This window comes from Dromaius novaehollandiae, chromosome 19, assembly GCF_036370855.1.
Source record: "Dromaius novaehollandiae isolate bDroNov1 chromosome 19, bDroNov1.hap1, whole genome shotgun sequence".
NCBI lineage: Eukaryota > Metazoa > Chordata > Aves > Casuariiformes > Dromaiidae > Dromaius > Dromaius novaehollandiae.
Genome location: NC_088116.1, coordinates 8,577,897 through 8,595,749, shown reverse-complemented (window position 1 = coordinate 8,595,749; position 17,853 = coordinate 8,577,897). Strand labels below are relative to the sequence as shown.

At 43.1% G+C, this 17,853-nt stretch overlaps 1 protein-coding gene across 2 annotated transcripts in view; it reads right to left on the bottom strand.

The window, feature by feature from the left end:
* The window catches only part of MYL10 (myosin light chain 10), a 90,199-nt gene that overhangs the window by 60,344 nt on the left and 12,002 nt on the right, over window positions 1-17,853 (bottom strand). The window contains exon 1 of one of the 2 annotated variants that reach the window (XM_026107141.2): window positions 2,525-2,609. The exons of the other annotated variant lie outside the window; for it this stretch is intronic. The gene's annotated coding sequence lies outside the window, so the exon portion shown is untranslated. Of the gene's footprint in view, window positions 1-2,524; window positions 2,610-17,853 lie in introns of those variants that run through there. 2 annotated transcript variants of the gene reach the window in all.

Here is a 17,853-nt window from a genome sequence, read left to right as displayed (position 1 = left end):
AAAACCCGTAAGACTGGGCCTTGACATCTCCAGAACAACAGCGTCTCTCCAGCTTCCCATTTGGGATTTTCATGGCAGAAATGCACTGCGCACTCTATAAAAGACTGTTTGCCAGTATCATTAGAGGAATCTATACGCGAAGAGAGCAGGAAGGAGGTTAAATGAGCAGTGCTTGGCAGCACATCAGTAAATCATTTAAAGATAACCTGTGCATACCAATACTTAAAAAAAAAAAAAAAATCCAATTAGAGTAACTTATTACAAACCTCGTCCTCTTTCTGAAGCACTTGAAATTTTCTAAAGGGGAGTGGGAAAAGGGAAGGGAGGAAACAGGACAAGCAGTCGGAGTCTGATACCATAATAAAAGGAAAACACACCTCGTCAATTGGCCAATGAAACCAATATCAAGGGGAGTTGTCCGGGCTCCTGAATAAGCGTATTCAGGAGAAAATTAGACTTTGCACTTAAGAGCAATATGAAGCTCTGACATTTGGTGGAGTGTGTAGGAGGAGGAAGGTGTTCTTTAATCTTAAATGAAGGATACTTCACTGGCCTAAAATGTAGTTCTGTCTAGGCATTCCTCTAGATGAGCAGCCACATATATTTCCTTCTTTTAGGGTCAACAGACTAGCTATAGTATAGTTCATACAGCTCCTTGCTTGAGAGGTCAAAATCCTTTACAAACGGTAATTAAGCTTTGTGGCACCACAGTATTACTATACCAGTTTTACAAGGGAATAAATAAAACAATGTAGCGGCTAAGTGATTTGCCCAAGGTCATTAAGCAAGTCAGTGGCAGGATCAAGCACTACACACAGACACCTGGTCTCTCATCCTCACCTCTAACCAGCAGAAGATTCCCCTACACTTGGCCTTTAGCAAATAACCATTACAAAATGTATTAATTGTAATTTGGAACTATGTAAACTGACTCTTTCCCAAAGGACAGCAACTGGCTGTTAAATAAATACCAAGTGATTATTACAATCATATTTGCTGAAGGCTGGATCAGAGTAATGTGCTGGGTTCAATAAAAAGGGTTATTGCCTGTCAAATAAACATGATGAGCAGAGCCTGGACTGGTGTGGAGCATAGTCAACCACCGCTGGCTTTGGTGGGAACCGCAGCTGCTCAGCATCTTTCAGGGTCTGGGTTCGAGGGATTTCTTTGCAATATGTAGTGCGAAGACTGGCTCTGCCAAAGAAGAGACCTCTCCATTAGCAAAATAACCTCAGGTCAGATTCTGGCACTATAAACTTAACTCTAAGAGTAGTCAAGTCTCACCGATTTCAGTAAAAACATCTCACAGTGTGAGATTCTGTTCTTACCAAGGGCAAAGGTAGTAGAAACCATCCCTACAGTATAAAGGAATAAAACGATTTCTGTGTTAGTGCTAAATTAAGTGCAGATACAGGAAGCTAAGGATCTTGCTTCTGTTTTTATTATAAGTCACCAGAAGGGGAGAGCTCAAAATACAGCTGAATGGTCAGATTATGTCCTTCAGAGAGATGGTCTGAGCACAAAGGCAAATATTTTAAATTGCCAGTTTCTTCTGTGTTTTTCCAAAGTGTGAGTTTACAAGAATTGTGGTTGTTCTTTGCCAGACAAACATGGATGAATCAAAAAAATCTTCATACCCTGCAGAATTGGTTGCCATTTGCAGTAACATACTAAGGCAGCATCATGCTGTAAACTGCAGTCATTCACGTTTAGGCTCCTTCACTCCGCCGAAGCAGGGTAAAGGGACATCCTTACAATAAACCCTCCATTCCGATGTAGTTTGTCAGTGTAAACAGCTCGTTTCACTACAACAGCGAGCAATGCTGCTTCTCTCCGAGAAAACATTGCTCTCTGCAAGAGCTGAGAGCCAAACAGCCCATGCATGGAGTAACTGCTTATGTTAAATAAGCAATTTTAAAAATCAGCTTTTCCAGCACAAAGTATAGCCGAAAGAGAGAGCCTGGCAGTCCCGAACGGAAGCACTAGGTGGCAAGCCTCTAACAAAGAAGCAACTTCGGGGAGCGAAGCCGAAACGAAGGCTTTCGGCAGTCACCTGACAGTCTCACATTGTGGAAAAATGTTCTTGATTTAAACACCTAGTGTTTCACATTAAGAGCTAATGTCCTCTCTATATGCTGGCATAGAGCTGCGGCTAGAGCATACAGGACATGCTGTACTGCAGCCATTACGCGGACAGAACAGTTCTTACCGTTCTTATCTGCAGACCTTTACACGATGTTCTTTTCCTGTTAATGTTTCCTTAATATACTGTTACTTTTTTGGGTTTTTTTTTCTAACTTGCATTTCGTCTGTTTAGGGTTTTGCTACTGGAAATGGCTGAAGGTTAAGAGATACGTACACTAACAGATACAGGCTCTGTCTCTGCTCGGTTCAGAGGGAGACGCTTGATTTGGAAGTACGTGATGAGGCTGCTCTACCAGCGCGGATCCGGGCGCACGCTCACGCACACACATCCACACTCACACATTCCAATTAGAATGTTAATAATAATTAAGTGTCTTACTCCTAAGACGCTCCTACACAGGGGAACGCTGAAGTGCCAGTCAGCTCATTTCATTACACGCAGCCAGGCTCTCAGAGCTCACGTATTTGCTAAGGGAATGGAGCAGAGCGATTCCAGCACTAGCCAATCTGATTTCACATGATCTGCTGAACAAACAAATTAGACCAGCCTACAGAAAGAAACGTGGACCAGAAAGAAGTCCAGCTGTGGCAGCCGAGCTGTACCTTTCACCCCAAGCTGAGCCACAGCAAATAAATACAGGGTGAAACCTATAAATTTCCACTTTGCAGGGTTTTGTGGGAGTCTATCTAGCTTTGGTTCACACGCTTCAAAGCGGCTCCATTTCAGATTTGAGATAATCCCCTAATTAAACACAAACTCAGCCCTAAGCCGCATGTCATCTGATTTCTACCCAAAAATCAGAACTGGGCACAGACTTACAGTTGCTCAGCTCTGAAGTTACATTTTGCCAGACAGTAAGGGCTGGCCCAGAGGTTGCCTTCCATCTGTCTGAGCCATGTGAGTCACCCACCTTCATCTTTCATGAATGCCGAAGCCTGGCTCACAGCTGACCACAACGTGCCGCAGATTTACAAACCGAGTGATTTCAGAAGTTAGTCTGCAAACAGCTTGTATCCTTTGATGGGCAACAGGACAGAAAGCCAGCAAGAGGGAATGAGGGGTTTGCTGCTGGATGAATCCTTGGGTTCAAGGTCCTTCCATGTCCACAAGCTCCAAGCACCCTGCAGAGAAGAGTGGGGCTAGGAAGAAGAGCTCGAGCATAACTGTCATGAGCAGAACCTCTTGAGTGACTCTGAGAAGTTCTAGGGGAATTTTGTCACCACTGGCTTAAAAGGAATGAATTTTGTGTGTTTTGCACTAAGTATCAGAAAATGTTATGGTTAATTTTCACCCAAAATTTTTTCCAGCATATTAAAAAAGAGTGAGGCAAGAAGCAAAATCTATAGAGGTATGGAAACAGAAAGCCCCATTTGTTCAGAGCACACTCCAAATAAAACAGATACAAAATATGTTAAAGCAAAACAGAGAGAGTCATTCGAATTTCCAATAAATTAGAAGGAAAAAAATTCCCATCCTTTTTTCACTCCATTTCACATCAGAAAAAAAATCACAACAGATTACTCACTTAATGTGATGACGACTTTACCCCTGTCCCCAAGGAATATCTGCATCTCTTGCACAGCTCTTAAAATTATCAGGCTTGCCCCCATTTTACACCTCTCCCCACATCCAGTTGCCCTGTTTCAAACACTTGAAGTTGACACAACCCCCTGCTTGCAGTTTCTTTTTACTATCCTTTGATTTTTACCAGCTGCAAGAGAGAGGGGAAAAAAAAAAAAAAAAAAGCAAAAACACACAAAACCATGAATCTGATTAGACATCCGTGATGCATAACTCTGAATCTGGGTAAAACTCAGATGTTATTTTCCTGAAAGATCAGCATCCTGAGCAAAATCAGGCCAGTCCAACAACCTGAATCCAGTAGTTGGAGAATGGCTGAAGCTCCCTCTAGGTCCCATCTCCTTCTTGTCCATAGATAACGGGAGGGAACACTGTAGGGCCAGCGCACTTTGGCTGGGAGGGTCCCCTGGAGATCCCTAGTTCAAACTCCTGCTCACAGCAGGACTAACTTCAAAGTTACAGTACTACGTACAGGACAGACTTTGAAACAGAAGTGAGTGGGCATTGCGAAGCTCCTAGGTAAAGGTCCTTCCAGAGCTTTTGGAAGCGTTTGTCCTAGCTCAGCAGCCTAGAGATGGAGGTTGCTCGAGAGCAGAGCAACCGCTCCGTTTCTCAGTAGAAGGTATTCTGTATTGCATTGCTGGTGTGCTCCGAGCTTCCAAAAGCATCATAGAACTTGGAATCAGAACTATATCGTGGAAATTAATAGGGAAATGGTCCCATTTGAGTTTAGGACAAGAACTAAATGAAAATTTCATGAGAGAACTGAGACAAAATGGAGTAAATTCCTACACTGAGTTTACTGCTTGAGAGATCTGCAAACAGCCTGAAGACTTAATGTGGGTATCCATTCCCACAGGGACGCTACTGCCTGACTTAGCTGGAGCTGCCTTCGATGCAGACTGTTTCAGGTCCCCAGCCCACTTTGTGTGAGATCAAATCCCATCCACTCACTCAAACATGAGCTTCTGTTTTCTCAAAAGTTAAATTACAAATTTTAAACAGAAATTAGTGACTAAAATGCAAAAATACATTTGAATAACTCTAGATTATTTGCACTAGCATTGCTCTACATACACAAACTTTTATTTCAAACTATGGAAATAATGAAGTGTTCTTGACAGTCATTTTCCCTCTCAGCTGTGCTGTAATGAAAAAATACATTTTCTTGTTATTGCAAGACATCGGTGAAACTGTACAAAACTATTGGAAAATGTAAGAATCAAAAAATCCAAGTGGTTTGAACTTTGTTATTCACAATCAGCTAATAAGACTAACATTAACTTCTGGAGGCATCACTCTGTCTACAAATTAATGGAAAATGAGGCTGCCTATTTTCCTTCTGGCTAATTGCCCAGCTCATCTTCTGCAAAACACAGCAAAATAATTTATAAATAAAGTGTTTGATCAAATAATCAGTTGATCTTGCAGGTTGTGTAACCAAAGTTTTCAATCACTTCTCCTTAGCTGCCAGGAGTTTCAGAATTACAGAAGGTATATCATTTTGTCAACCTTCAATGCACAGAAGTGTTGAGGCATGTCCCCACAAGATGATTATCTGTCTGACTTAGAGTTGAAAGCTATTAGATGCTACTTTTTACATTAGCTGAGAATTGCCCAGTTGCAGTTTTTAGGTTTGTTAAGGATGACAAAGATGGGCATGACAGAGAGACTTGCAGTGATTAAATGCTTCTTGAATTTATTTCACAATGTGCGAAATGTTTCTTATGATACAATCTTAAAATTAGAACACACTGATCTTGTACCTAGTGAAGTTTATGACATGATGATTCCTTTAGAGAGTAAATTACAATGAAACATTGATAGCAAGTTACTTGTTTATAAGCGTAGCTCATCCAAACATCATGACAAAAACAATGCACAGGATTTTCTTCAGTAATACATGTCTGCTCTCATATCTGATTTCACATTTTGATTTCAGCAAATCAGATTATTTTCACCTTATACAGTCACTTTTTACAGGGGGGAGGAGGGAAAGCAGGCTTACAACCATTGCTGAAGCAAAGTTTTACAAAAGGCTGAATAAGGATTGTTTTATGAGAAATATTGTCATATATTACACACTGAAAGATTAAGTGGAGTGTGTATGTGCATGTACTTCAGAAGTCTTGAATTTGGAAATGGTGTAATTTTCTGTCTTTGGAGTCCTAGTTCTTTCAGTTTCTTATTGTGTGGAATTATGTCCATTTCTACCTCAAAGGCAGAAGTGGAGCAAATAATTTCCTTGGATAAACAGATCTGAACAGACTGAAGAAAAGAAAAACACACAAAATATTATGTTAAATTTGATCTTCAAATTAAGGCACAAATGAAGATGAATTTCAGTTATTCATGTAAAGAGTTTTATGAATGCTTTAAAAATACCTTGAAAAGTATCAGAACCATTCAAAAGTATTGTTGTCAATAAGAAATTAAAGCTTATAAGACTAAATCGAACTTTCAAGGGTAGTAGAAGTAAACACAAAGAGAAAATATATGACTTCCTAAGACAAATGACATTTCTTCAAATTGCCCCCTAAAAAAAGGCATTCTTCCCTTTATCATATGGTAATTTCCAAGGCAGGTGGTCATCCTACTGTGCATGCAGAGGAGGAGAGGCTGTGGTCAGACCAGCACTGTACCCCAACTACTCTTAGCTGCAGAGCCTACTTTGGCGATACTCAGTAAACGGTAGAGAGTGAAAATGCGGGTAGGACTGCCAGGCTACAACGGGAGACATTGGTTTAATGCCGCTCCCCTAACCACTGCTCTGGCCTGGACAGACCTCAGAGAAAGACACTGTAACCATAGGCCATGAGCAGTTCAGGCTGTTCCCACCAGCCACTGGCCTCATCTTGGAAACAGCCTGTTCTCTGCAGTAATCAATCAAATTCAGGGTACTTGTATAGACAGCTGGAAAAGGCTGGTACCAAAGGGTCAGGAGACCTGGCTTGTGTTCTTGCTTTATCACTGCATTATTTTTGACTTCCATCCAGGTGCCTTGCTTAGGGTGCACATGTGTGTGTGCGAGATCACAGTTACTTCCTTTTGCAAGTGCTAAGGATAAGTGTTGTTGCTGCATTACTATTAAGTTCACAGTGTGCCTGGTCTTCTCTACACAGCACTTCAGCTCGACGCTTTGGAGTCAAATGCTGCCAGGATTTTGAAATAAGGCTTTGGGCCTTTCTTTCTAGTATTAGCACATATCTACAGCAGCATTTTATTTTCATAAAATACAAATATATACATGTATAAAAAAATGCTGACTTCAAGTTACAATCAAAGAGTTTAAGAAGTTTTAGGCCTGAAAACCTGCACAACCAAAAGAGGATAAAATATGCCCCTTACACTCATCTCTAACCTCTGTGTCCTGCCCATCACCATGAGGATGCAGAACAACATCGCGAGGGGCTTGTGCTACGTGAAGTCAGCCGGTGTTAACAGAGGGGCTGTGGATACTGCGGCGCGCTACTATAAGACTTCTGACTGTTTTCATGGCATCACATGAAACCCAGAAATAAATAGCTCCTCTCCTATGATTACGGCGTGGAAGTTTTGCTTTGCTGTCCGTACCTTCTCATTAAAAGCATAAAACACAACGCAAGACAGGGATTAGATGCAGAGGCAGACAAACGTGGCAGAGCCACGGGGAAGAGTTCAAGGAGCAAAGAGGCTGGCACACGTGCCCTCAAAAGCCAGGGCTGAATTTCCCCTAGACCCTAGGAACAACAGGCACAGACGCTCTAGACCACACAGACACATACACCCATTTCCTTCTCCTGAACCTCTACACAGGTGTTTAAAGAAACCTCTCCCCCAGCAAACTGTCACAAAACTGTTGCCTTTTCTTGTCTAGAGTCCCCTTGAAAACAAACATGCACACACTCTTTTCCTGTGAAGCAAGTTTAGTTTTTTTCCTATTTAAAATACAAACACATCACAAATCTCCCTCACCACAGCGCATCCTGTCTTTTCTCTGTCTGACATTTAGAGTGCAAACTCTTTAGGGCAAGGTCTGTCTTTATTTTTTAATGTCTCATACGGTGCCAAGTCATATTCTCAGCATTAAACAGTAAGTAGAAAAAGTCTATCCACATCTACAAGGTTATATGATATATGCCTAGCTTATGCGTGATATACACATGATATGGTAGGTAGAACAGGCCTGTACAACACACCTGTCTACTTATATACACAATAAAACAGATCCTAACTTCTGCGCTGGAACATATACCCAGTGCCATGTGTGTAACAGAGGCCCTTGCAAAGCTATAGGCATGCAGCTGATTTACAAAAAACTCCAGGACCCACCAAGATTGAAAGGAATAGGGAGAAGCAGAGAAAAAAAAAAGAGAGGACTGCAGGCATACGTTGCCTACGGTTCACATCTTCATGATGCTCACTGGCGTGTGGTTTGGGAAGGAGGGGTGACTCAGTCACACAGGCATTTCGTACTGGACTGCATGTCTGAGAAAAGGTTGAGAACTGCTGCTCGGTGTGACCCCTTTCCTGGGTGAAAGCAAAGCAAATACATCTCTCTCAACAGTTCCCAAGTACCAGCTTCAATCAGGCCCCATGATGACATCAACCTTGCTTTTGCAATTATTTAACCTCTGTCTTTCAGATCAGCAATGAACCAGCAAGGGTGACTAATACACACATCAACTCTGCAAAGTTATCAACATACCAAACAGGGTGCCGGCCCTCAGGAATGAACTATTCTTTCATGGGTCGATTCATTTTGTATTTGGGGAAAGAATGTATGAAACCAAATGTTAGGTGCCTATACGAAGCTATAGGCAAACCTCTGTGCCCCGTGGAGAGGTCAGTCCCCATGTCAGAAGGCAGCAGATTTAGCAAAGATATCTGCTTTTTCCCATTTTTGTGTGTTACTTTGTAGTGTGCCCCCTCAACGCTGTCTCCTGCTCTCACTCCCCGTACAAGTACAGAAAAAGTGGCTTCTTTTACAGACATCCACAACAAACATACCAGTACTTGAGATGTGAACTGGGAGGCTGGCACTGTAACAGAGCCTCCACATCAACCTCAGGACCTCTTTAGCATAATTAGCAATACAACACACAGCTTACTAGATCTGAGACAGAAAAAGAAAAAATAGTAATAACAATAAAAAAATATAGTCACACACCCCAGCAGTTGCTGGGATAGTTGCTGATGGTTCAAGAGCAAGTCAGATCATGTGCGAGACAAATACATTTTATAAGATGTTTAATCTCACAGGAATTCTGCCGGAAATACTGAGACTCATTAGAGGAAAATATGAGAATCTACTCACATGAACAGCAAGAGATTTGTGCACAGAGGAGCTAATGTAACTCCCATCCTCATCATAGGTGCATGCCTTGCAATTAAAGCACACTGAACAATAACACCACCTTCACTGCACTGCTCTATTGCAGCGCAGAGCTTCAGAGAGGAGGACAGTACTGGCATTCCTTCCAACTGAAGCTCAGGGGAGACAGGGAAACACAGGGGAGGAGATTTATTCCATAGCACCAGGAAATCAGCAGCAAAGCCAGAAACAGTACCCATCTGCTAGGGCCCACAGAGCACTAAAAGGCCTTAATGGCCCTGACCAGCCTCACCTGGGGCCTCCACCCACACCCTCTGCCCACGGGTGGGAGCCCCATTTCAGCTCAGGCCTGGGCCATCAGTACTGGCTTGGTAGGAGTGTCTGTCTCCAGCTCAGCCACAGCTGTGCCTGGCCATGGGCCTATTGATCTGGACCTTGACCTACAGGCTGACCTTCTGGCTTGACCTTGGATCTACCTTATCACTATGGACTTGCCTGGTGATCACTGGGCTGTGTCTGACCCTGGTTGCCCTGACTAGACCTGATCCTGATCCTGACCTGCAGATTGACTTCCCAGCTTGACCTCAGACCTGCCTTGTCATGACAAACTTGCCTGATGATCTGGACTCTTGGCTGAAGTTGGCTCCCCTGCACCAGGCCTGCCATGCTTGCCTTTCTCAGGAGCTGTGGGAGGGATCCTGCCCGGTGAGGCGTTCATCCCGTGCTACCCCTTTGGCTCCCTGTCCCCTGTGGAGCAATTGGCCCTTGCTGCCTCCCAGGAGAATGTCCCGCCTCCCCTCCTTGTTCCTGCAGCATCACAGGCACGAAGGGAAGTGCCGCACATCTTGATATGACTGGGAAACTGAGGCAGGTAAAAGTTAAGGTGCAGGTTCAAACTGGAACTCTTCTTTGCTCATGGTCTTTAGCACATCCTTCCTCCTGCTTCATATTGCACTGAGGCAGACAGTACTGCCACCTACGAAGTAGCAGCAAAACACACTCAAGGGGTTATATGAAGAGGTTCATGCTCTGCATCAATGCCCCTTGAGAGTAATAACTTTTAACTAACAAGAGTAAAGCAATAGGAGAGAGGCTGGGAGAGACTTTAGCTGGTGGAAGTGATGATAGCAGAAGGCTTGAGACCATGAGGAAGGAAGGGCTGAGCCCTTGGAAGAGGAAGTGCTGTTAAACTAACCAGTAGAGCCACTGGGAGATGCAGATGCTGGTGGGGGGCAGATTTGTGCAGAGCTACAACATGGCACTGAAGTAGCTGAAGCACTTGGAACCGAGACCAGCAAATGGGTTAAATATCCATTGGAGAGAGGATGTGAGATGCAAAGAGCGGTCCGGGTTGTCCTTTGTCTCATGTTAGATACATTCCTGCTCTTAACTACAGCTGGGATCCGGTATCAGATGGTAGCTTCCCCAGCCAGCCTTTGGTGCAGCATCCAGTAGGGTTTATCTCGCACTGGGGGACCCGGACATCCAGAGTCCTGGTTCCATGTGGGGAGGGCAGAACTCCTAGTCCAACGGTTTGGTATCTAACTACAATCTCAGTTAAGCTTATGTTTTCACATATAACAGGAGAAATTCCACAGTAGCTCATGCTGAGGGTATAAGGCAGCAATTGTCTAAATCTTCATATACGGGCAATTACTGGTCTTTTAATCTGGAATTGGGGGGTGACTCAACAGGAAAGGATTCAAGCTGACTCAGCAAGGTCTTTTCCTTGGGAGTCAAATGTACAGCAAGAAAGCAAACGAACTCAGAGAGAGGCAGGAAAAACTTCTTACGGTGGAGGTTAAGGGTATGGAATGCAAATCTTCCCACAGATAGTTTCTCTGCCCTTCCCTCTCCCATTCCCGAGACAGCCATGTGCAGCCCTTGGAGTGACTACGCAATTAAGAGAGGAAGAAAAAAGTTAACCCTTTGACCATCCATAGTAGCTAATACCTCAGTATCTACCAACCTCCTCAGACACTCCTTATCTAGCCCAGTAGTACCGGTCATGTACTAGAACTGGGTCTTGCTGGAAGTTTATTTTAATTTGGACATTAGAAATCTGACTGACAGCCTTACAATTCCGAGTGTCAACAACCAGGATCTAGGCTGTTATAGGAATGGGTGTAGTGACGAAAAACTGTGGATTACACCTCTCTGGGGTCCTGCGAGTGGCTAATTAGCCTAGAGAAGCACGGAAACCCTCTTAGTGTCTCCCTGCTGGAGGCAAGCCAAGGGAGTCTGCCTTACGCTACACAAAGTAGTATCTGAAGAAAGATCAAAGGATAAGACCAAGATTTCATGGCTAGTGAATCAGACAAGTCTGCTGAGGGTTTCGATATGATCTTTACAGTAAAGGGAAATCTTTTCTGCTTAGTGACATTCCAGTTACGGGATGTACATTTTCTAGATTTTACTAATATGCGTGTTAAATTCCTTGGATCAGTTGATGGATCTATAATTTCATATTCTTCATGTGGGAAAAATTGGTGCAGATTTTTTCTGCCAAATGTACTGGGGATTCAGGAGTATTTTTGAAATGTAATGTCTGAGATTCCTTCACTTCAAAAGGGATTTGGAAGACCCACTTGGATGCTTTGGGAAACATTACCTTAAGCAACTGTTTCCTTTAAGAGTTACCACTGAAGGCAGTGAGCAAGCATCAGTCTCCAAGTAAATGCTTGTAGGGACCAGCTAGCAGAGGTAAATATGATCTATTACTGTCCCTTTGCCCTTTAACCGGAGTTCTTCAAAGAGCTCTGTAATCATAAATGTAGGAAGAATTTGCTTCCCTTCCATCCATCCCCACCCCGCTATGGGAAAGAAAAGAAGAATTATGGCAATTGAGCAATTGTAGCACAGAGTAATTAAGAGATTTGCCAAAAGCCAGGTAGCCAAACTGAGGAACTGATTCTAAGCGTCCCAATTCCTGCTCTTCCTTTGCAGCCGATACATGCAGACCCCGCCACTGAAAGGTCAGAATACTTCTTCCCTGGGGAAGATTTCATCTCCTCCTTTGAACATTGAGGGAGGGGCACATCTAAATCACAGCCTGGGCAGGCACTCAACTGAGTTAACACAATGTACTTCCCTACACCATGTCTTGAAGGTGTAGTCAGATGTTATTACATGTATTGCTGTAGCTCCTAGAGGTCTCTGCCAAGAGCAAGCCCCATTGTGTTGGACAGTGTTCACACACAGTATGAGACAGTCCCTGCTCCCAAAGAACTTTAATATTCTTTGCTATTTCTGGGAAAGGTTGCATGAGAGAATTTCAGCATAGAGTGCAGGGCCCGTTTCTTCCTTTTAACCTGGATTATACTGGCATAACTGCATTCAGTTCAGTCCATACCTGTCAGAGATGAGACTCCAGACTCCTTGTGCTGCACTCTCTCCGTTTAAAAACACTGGAGCATGTATAACAATGGATCAGGAAATGAGTGGGCAGTTGGCATTAATTTCCTCCATGTCACCCTCTTTGGTTGCTGCTGTGGAAACACAGCAAGGCACGGCAATTGCTATTTCTGTGTACAGAGCCATCCCTGAGTCCCAGATGGTGACCATATGATCTGTCCCTCTTATGGACCATGGACATGTTTCCTATCCTTAGTATTTGACTTCTGCATGCAAAGAGTACTCACCTAAATCTGCCTAACCACCACAGCACCTGGGTGCAACACAGGTGCCTTTAGGACTCCAGCAGAGACCCAGACAGAGGGTAAACAATTTGTGGAAAAAGCACAACCTGACTCGATTAGAATTTCCTCCATGAATAGCTCCCTATGTCAGAACTTAAGGCCCCAATTCATAGGGAAATCTGGGACCCATTTCCTCAGGAATTGCTAGTTATTTACCCAGAGAAAGTGCTGCATTCTGATTTTGTTTTTCTGGATGGTCTGGGGTGGGCTTTACTGCTCGCCTGAATAGACTGGATTTATGGTCAGCTGGTAGCAATGAGATGACAAGAGACGTCTACTTCTCAGTGTTACCGCTTGAGTCCTTCAGCACTCCATCTCCCTGCTTGGAGAAGGTGTCTAGTATCAGCAATAGCTGATCAGCTGCTGAAGATGAACATACCCTACCACCTATGCTGACTTTTATCAAAAGCCCAAGAACTGCACCTGGCTTGTACAAAATGCAGCAGTATCTCCACCCTTTGCTAAGGAGCCCATGAACTCCCAATGCCCAACATGCAGCTCTAGTCAAGATCAGGGGAATGCTGGCATTTGGGGAAACAATTTTCCCTCCGCGAGAGTTGTCTATGGGCCAAAGCCCCAGTCTATCCCATAAAGAACACTTTTGTTACAACTGCCTTATAACAAGGGACGATTACCTTCGTTCAGAAGTATCTTACTGAGTCCTTTACTCAGGCAGGCAGGACATGTGGAGTAAGATATTACAAGGGGGGAGTGAGCCTGGCACAGTCTGACCCTCAAGCAATAGTTATAATGATCTTCTAAAACCTCCAGAGTGTATAATATACCTTTTCAAAGGCCCAGCCTTAGCCACACACTCCTGTGTAAACAAAATTGGATCTAATTCCAGTTCCTATGGCCTTTCCTAGAGATAAACAATGCCTTGTAGGGTTGAATGATAACAAACCCCAGAGGGAGGGACAAATTAAGTGAGAAAAAAAGTGAAATATCTATCCCTGACCTTTTGAAAATTCGCATTTGCCTAACTCCCTTGATTTCAGCAGAGCTCTATGACTTAATACCAGCTTAAAAGTTAGTCTCTCTTTTTTTCCCCTCTTTCTTCTGATGAGCTCTGAAATCGACAGAGGTGTTGAGGCAGATGTGTGTAGGCTGTCTCAGACAGTAGGGGCTTCAGGCAAGAAGAATTTCAGGCCAACAGTGGCAAGAAAGAGAAAAGGTTGGCGGTGGAGGAACAGAAGATGAAGAGGGAAGCAGCGAGAGGCAATTCTTGTGGTTTGGAAGTTCCTGTGGCTCTGTGTACAGTCAGCATTTCTGTCTGCAAACAGAAACATTTCTGTTTGCTTTGCAAGCCAGATTTCTCAACCTTTGGCCTTCTGACCTTCACTGTATCTGGCACTGTGAGGTGTGAGATTGTAACGTACTGCTTGGAGGGGCAGAGCTTATCCACTTAGTCCACGGGTGAACTAGATAGGGCCTACACCTTCCATCTGCAAACTTGAAAGGGCTGACCACCTCTGTGAGCCAGAATGTAGCATTAAGGCCTGTGCAAGGAGAAAACCCCCAAAACACTACGTTCAGAAGGAGGCACAGAGCTTACTTGAACTTAAATATTGCCATGTTGTCCAATTCCAATAAAGGCTGACTTCAGGAATGAGGACAATCTAGGCAAAAGCTGCTCATTGCTTTTGAATCATGCTAAGAACTGGACAAGGGTTCTACCATTCGGAGTTATAGAGCTCTAGCTCTGTTGGACTCTGGCAGGAGAAGAGCAAAGTGGTGTCCTTCTCTTTGACCCTGTTCAATTTGTCCTTATCAAATTAAAATTAAAAAAAAAAATTTTTTTTAAGGCAGTACAGTTTCTTTATACCACATGCCCATGTTTATTGCCATATAAAATTCCCTGTTTGCCTACACCCCACCCAGGCTCTTGTACACACCTGCATAAGTCTATAATTTTATCCCATGAATCATTCTGTACCATCAGCTCACACCCAGGTTACCAGAACTCTAAGGAAGTGGCAAGTTCATTATGCTAGTTTTCATCTTTCAATTTTAAAATAAAAGGATTTTTTATTGCCGCCCTGAATCCACAAGTATTTTTTAAAAAATGGCAGGCAAAAAGAACACGTAAAATTAATTAATTAAATGCACCAAACAAAAGGGAGTACAAAGGAAGGGAGAGCTAGTAAATGACTTTTAAAGGGGCTGTTTGGACCTGTCCTGCAGTGGTTGCATCTACTTCACATGGTACTGCAAATCTTAAGCATTCAAAATCATGAGTCAGGCTCACCAAAAATCATGAGGGTGAGGAAAAATCATAATTTTTAGTTTAAATTACAGTTTCTGGTATATTTGCCTCTGGGTTTTTCAACCTTGGGAGAGCATTCAGGGCATAGTTTTAAGCATTTAAGCAGCCATGGAAGGGACTTTTTTCCCATGGAAGTGGAGATTTTCAGCCAATCACCTGTGTACAACAGCTGGGTCTTCAAGGAATCTACCAAACAACACAAGAATTTGCAATCCAAAAGGAACCAAAATGCTATGGTATACAACAGCAACACTGCAGCGCAGCAGGTTACTTTTAGAATGTTCTTTGTTAGAAACGTAAAATGAAGCACAGACAGTAGCACGGAGAGAGTTATGCAGGCCAGCAATTGCAAGTTGTATTTTTTTTCACTTCTGTTTACAATTTACAGGAATATACTCTTATCTTAACAACCATTTCTCAGCTCTAACTTCTTAGAGTTATCTTAGCGTTATCAAATGTCATTTGAACTGATGAGCTTTCTAGTTCCTAGGAATAGGTTCAATGTGCTGCTTCTCTTCCAGCCATTTGATGGCCTCTCTCATTGCTACACAGCTGTAACGCAAAGCAATGATGCTCACTTAAGGCTGTGCAGTCCAAAATTGAAAACCAGCCAAAGAAGAAAACTGGCTTGCCTCCTGGGCAACTTAAGTTCATCTAATATTGCTAATGGCTTGTTTCCTAGATGGGTCACTTTATTGCTGAGAAATGTGTTTACAGCTCTGTATGTCCATCTATCTATCTGGGCCCAAGATAGGTATGGCAGAATTGCAACACACTAAGACTGGACAACAGGTTGGAAGAGGATGCCACCAGTGAGCAACTCTACCACAGTGCAAATATGAAAAAAAAAAAAAAAAAAAAAAACACCAAAACTGTAACAATAGCTCTCTCTGATACAGTCACAAAATAAAAGAACAGCAAAGTAGTGGCTGAACTCTCTTATCTGCTCTGGAAAGGTCTAAGTTTACAGAGATGATTGGGTACAGAGATGATTTAGATCCTGAGGTCTGTTTTCCTTACACATCCACCCTGCTTTATTGCTTGCTAATAGAACAACAAGGAAGAAATAGTCTAAATCCAATCATGCTGCAGTTGACTACGGCTGCAAAAATATGGCAACTTAGAGTTATCAGACACCTCACTGATTCTCCCATGTACATAGTCCAGTTTAATGACCTTCCTGCTCAGTATACCGTTAACGACAAGCCAGCTTAATTCTTATGACCACACAGTCACACTGACATTTCAAACTGTTGTCTCCTCACCACTTCATTCAGCGCTACCAATGTGTTGTCCTCTGTGCCACGTGTTGTGCACTAACCAACCTCTCCATGCACTTTCAGATGCTCAGCGATTGGCAGGGAGGCTCAGGGCAGCAGACGAGGTGAATCCTGTAAACATGGCAGGAGATAAGGCAACACTGAAGGGAACAATAACCACAAAACTAGCTCACAGAGGTCAAGGGATGGAGGTACATGTGTTGTTTATTTTCTGTGCTCTTGGATCAGCTACAATTCCACATGTAAGCTAACTTCTTCAGCCCCAGACTTTAAGAGCTGGAAAGTCCCTTAGCACTGAACATTATTTAACAAAGAATATATACTCTCTTTATCTTTTATCTATACAGGAAACAAAATAAAAACAAAGCAATCAAGATGTTTGAACAATGCCTACAGCTCTGACTTAGGCCATGTCTCTGCCCTTGTTTGCACTGATGTAAATCAGAGATCACTTTAAGGGATTTAAAATAGGCCTTTAAATTTCTTATCACATCACTCCTCTTCTCCACCAGTGATGTTCTGCGTGTTTCTAACAACATTGCCCATGCTTTTGCCAAGCCACAGTTACACATGGAATGCCTTCCCTCTCCAGGTACACACAGCGCCTGTCCCCTCCTTATACTTTCATGCAAAACATACATCTTTCATCCTGCTCAAAAGAAGTGCGCTGCCAATTATACCAATCGTAGGGTTTTTTAGCTCATTTCCCCAGTGTTAGCTCAGCTGGCTTGCCCATCCCGTTTGTTTATGATGAATGTTTTATGACATAAACAATTACATATTCCCAGGTGCATTTAACCAGAAAAGCAGGAACAGAAAGAAGTAACAGACTTGGGACTGCCTGGGCTTGCATGGTGGCAGCAACAAATAAGCTTACATGCTTCAAAGGCACTGATATAGCTTCTTCTGCATTCAGGGGACTCATGATTACAACTGTCGGGTAATGTATGATTTCTGCTTTGCAGGGAATTTCTTTGTTTGGTTTGGTTTAGCTTAGAGCCAACATATCAACAATTTCACCCTAGAAATCCAGGGCCGCAGCTGTGCAGGACGCAGTTGTGAAACTGGTGTAATTCTACCTGGTAGAGGGCAGTAGTACACACACACACACACACACACTGCATTGCTGTAAGCACCATGGGTCCCATGCTATAGGAATATGCCATGAAATGAGAGACTTGCTTTGGTTCTCCAACTCTCCGTGATTCCCCTTGACCCTGTAACGTCCCCAGAACCCTTACTGCTACTGCAGCAGCTCAGCTGCTTCCTAACTCCTGCAGTATTTGGGGCAGAAATCACTGGATTAAATTCCATGGCTTGGATCATAAAATTGATTTCTTCATTTCTTCGAGAATAAAAATGACTTCTTCTGATCTTAAAATCCATTTATCTGATATTCTATTATCTCATATTGTGAAGCACTGGTTTTGTCTGGGCCTTGATAGAAAGACTAAATAAAGACATAGCCAAAGCTTTTCTCTTGAGTCTGGGGACTACTTCTATCTCTGGTCTTCCAGGTAATATTATGTAAGTCACATTAGCTCTTGTTGCCTCTCTACCCCGATTAC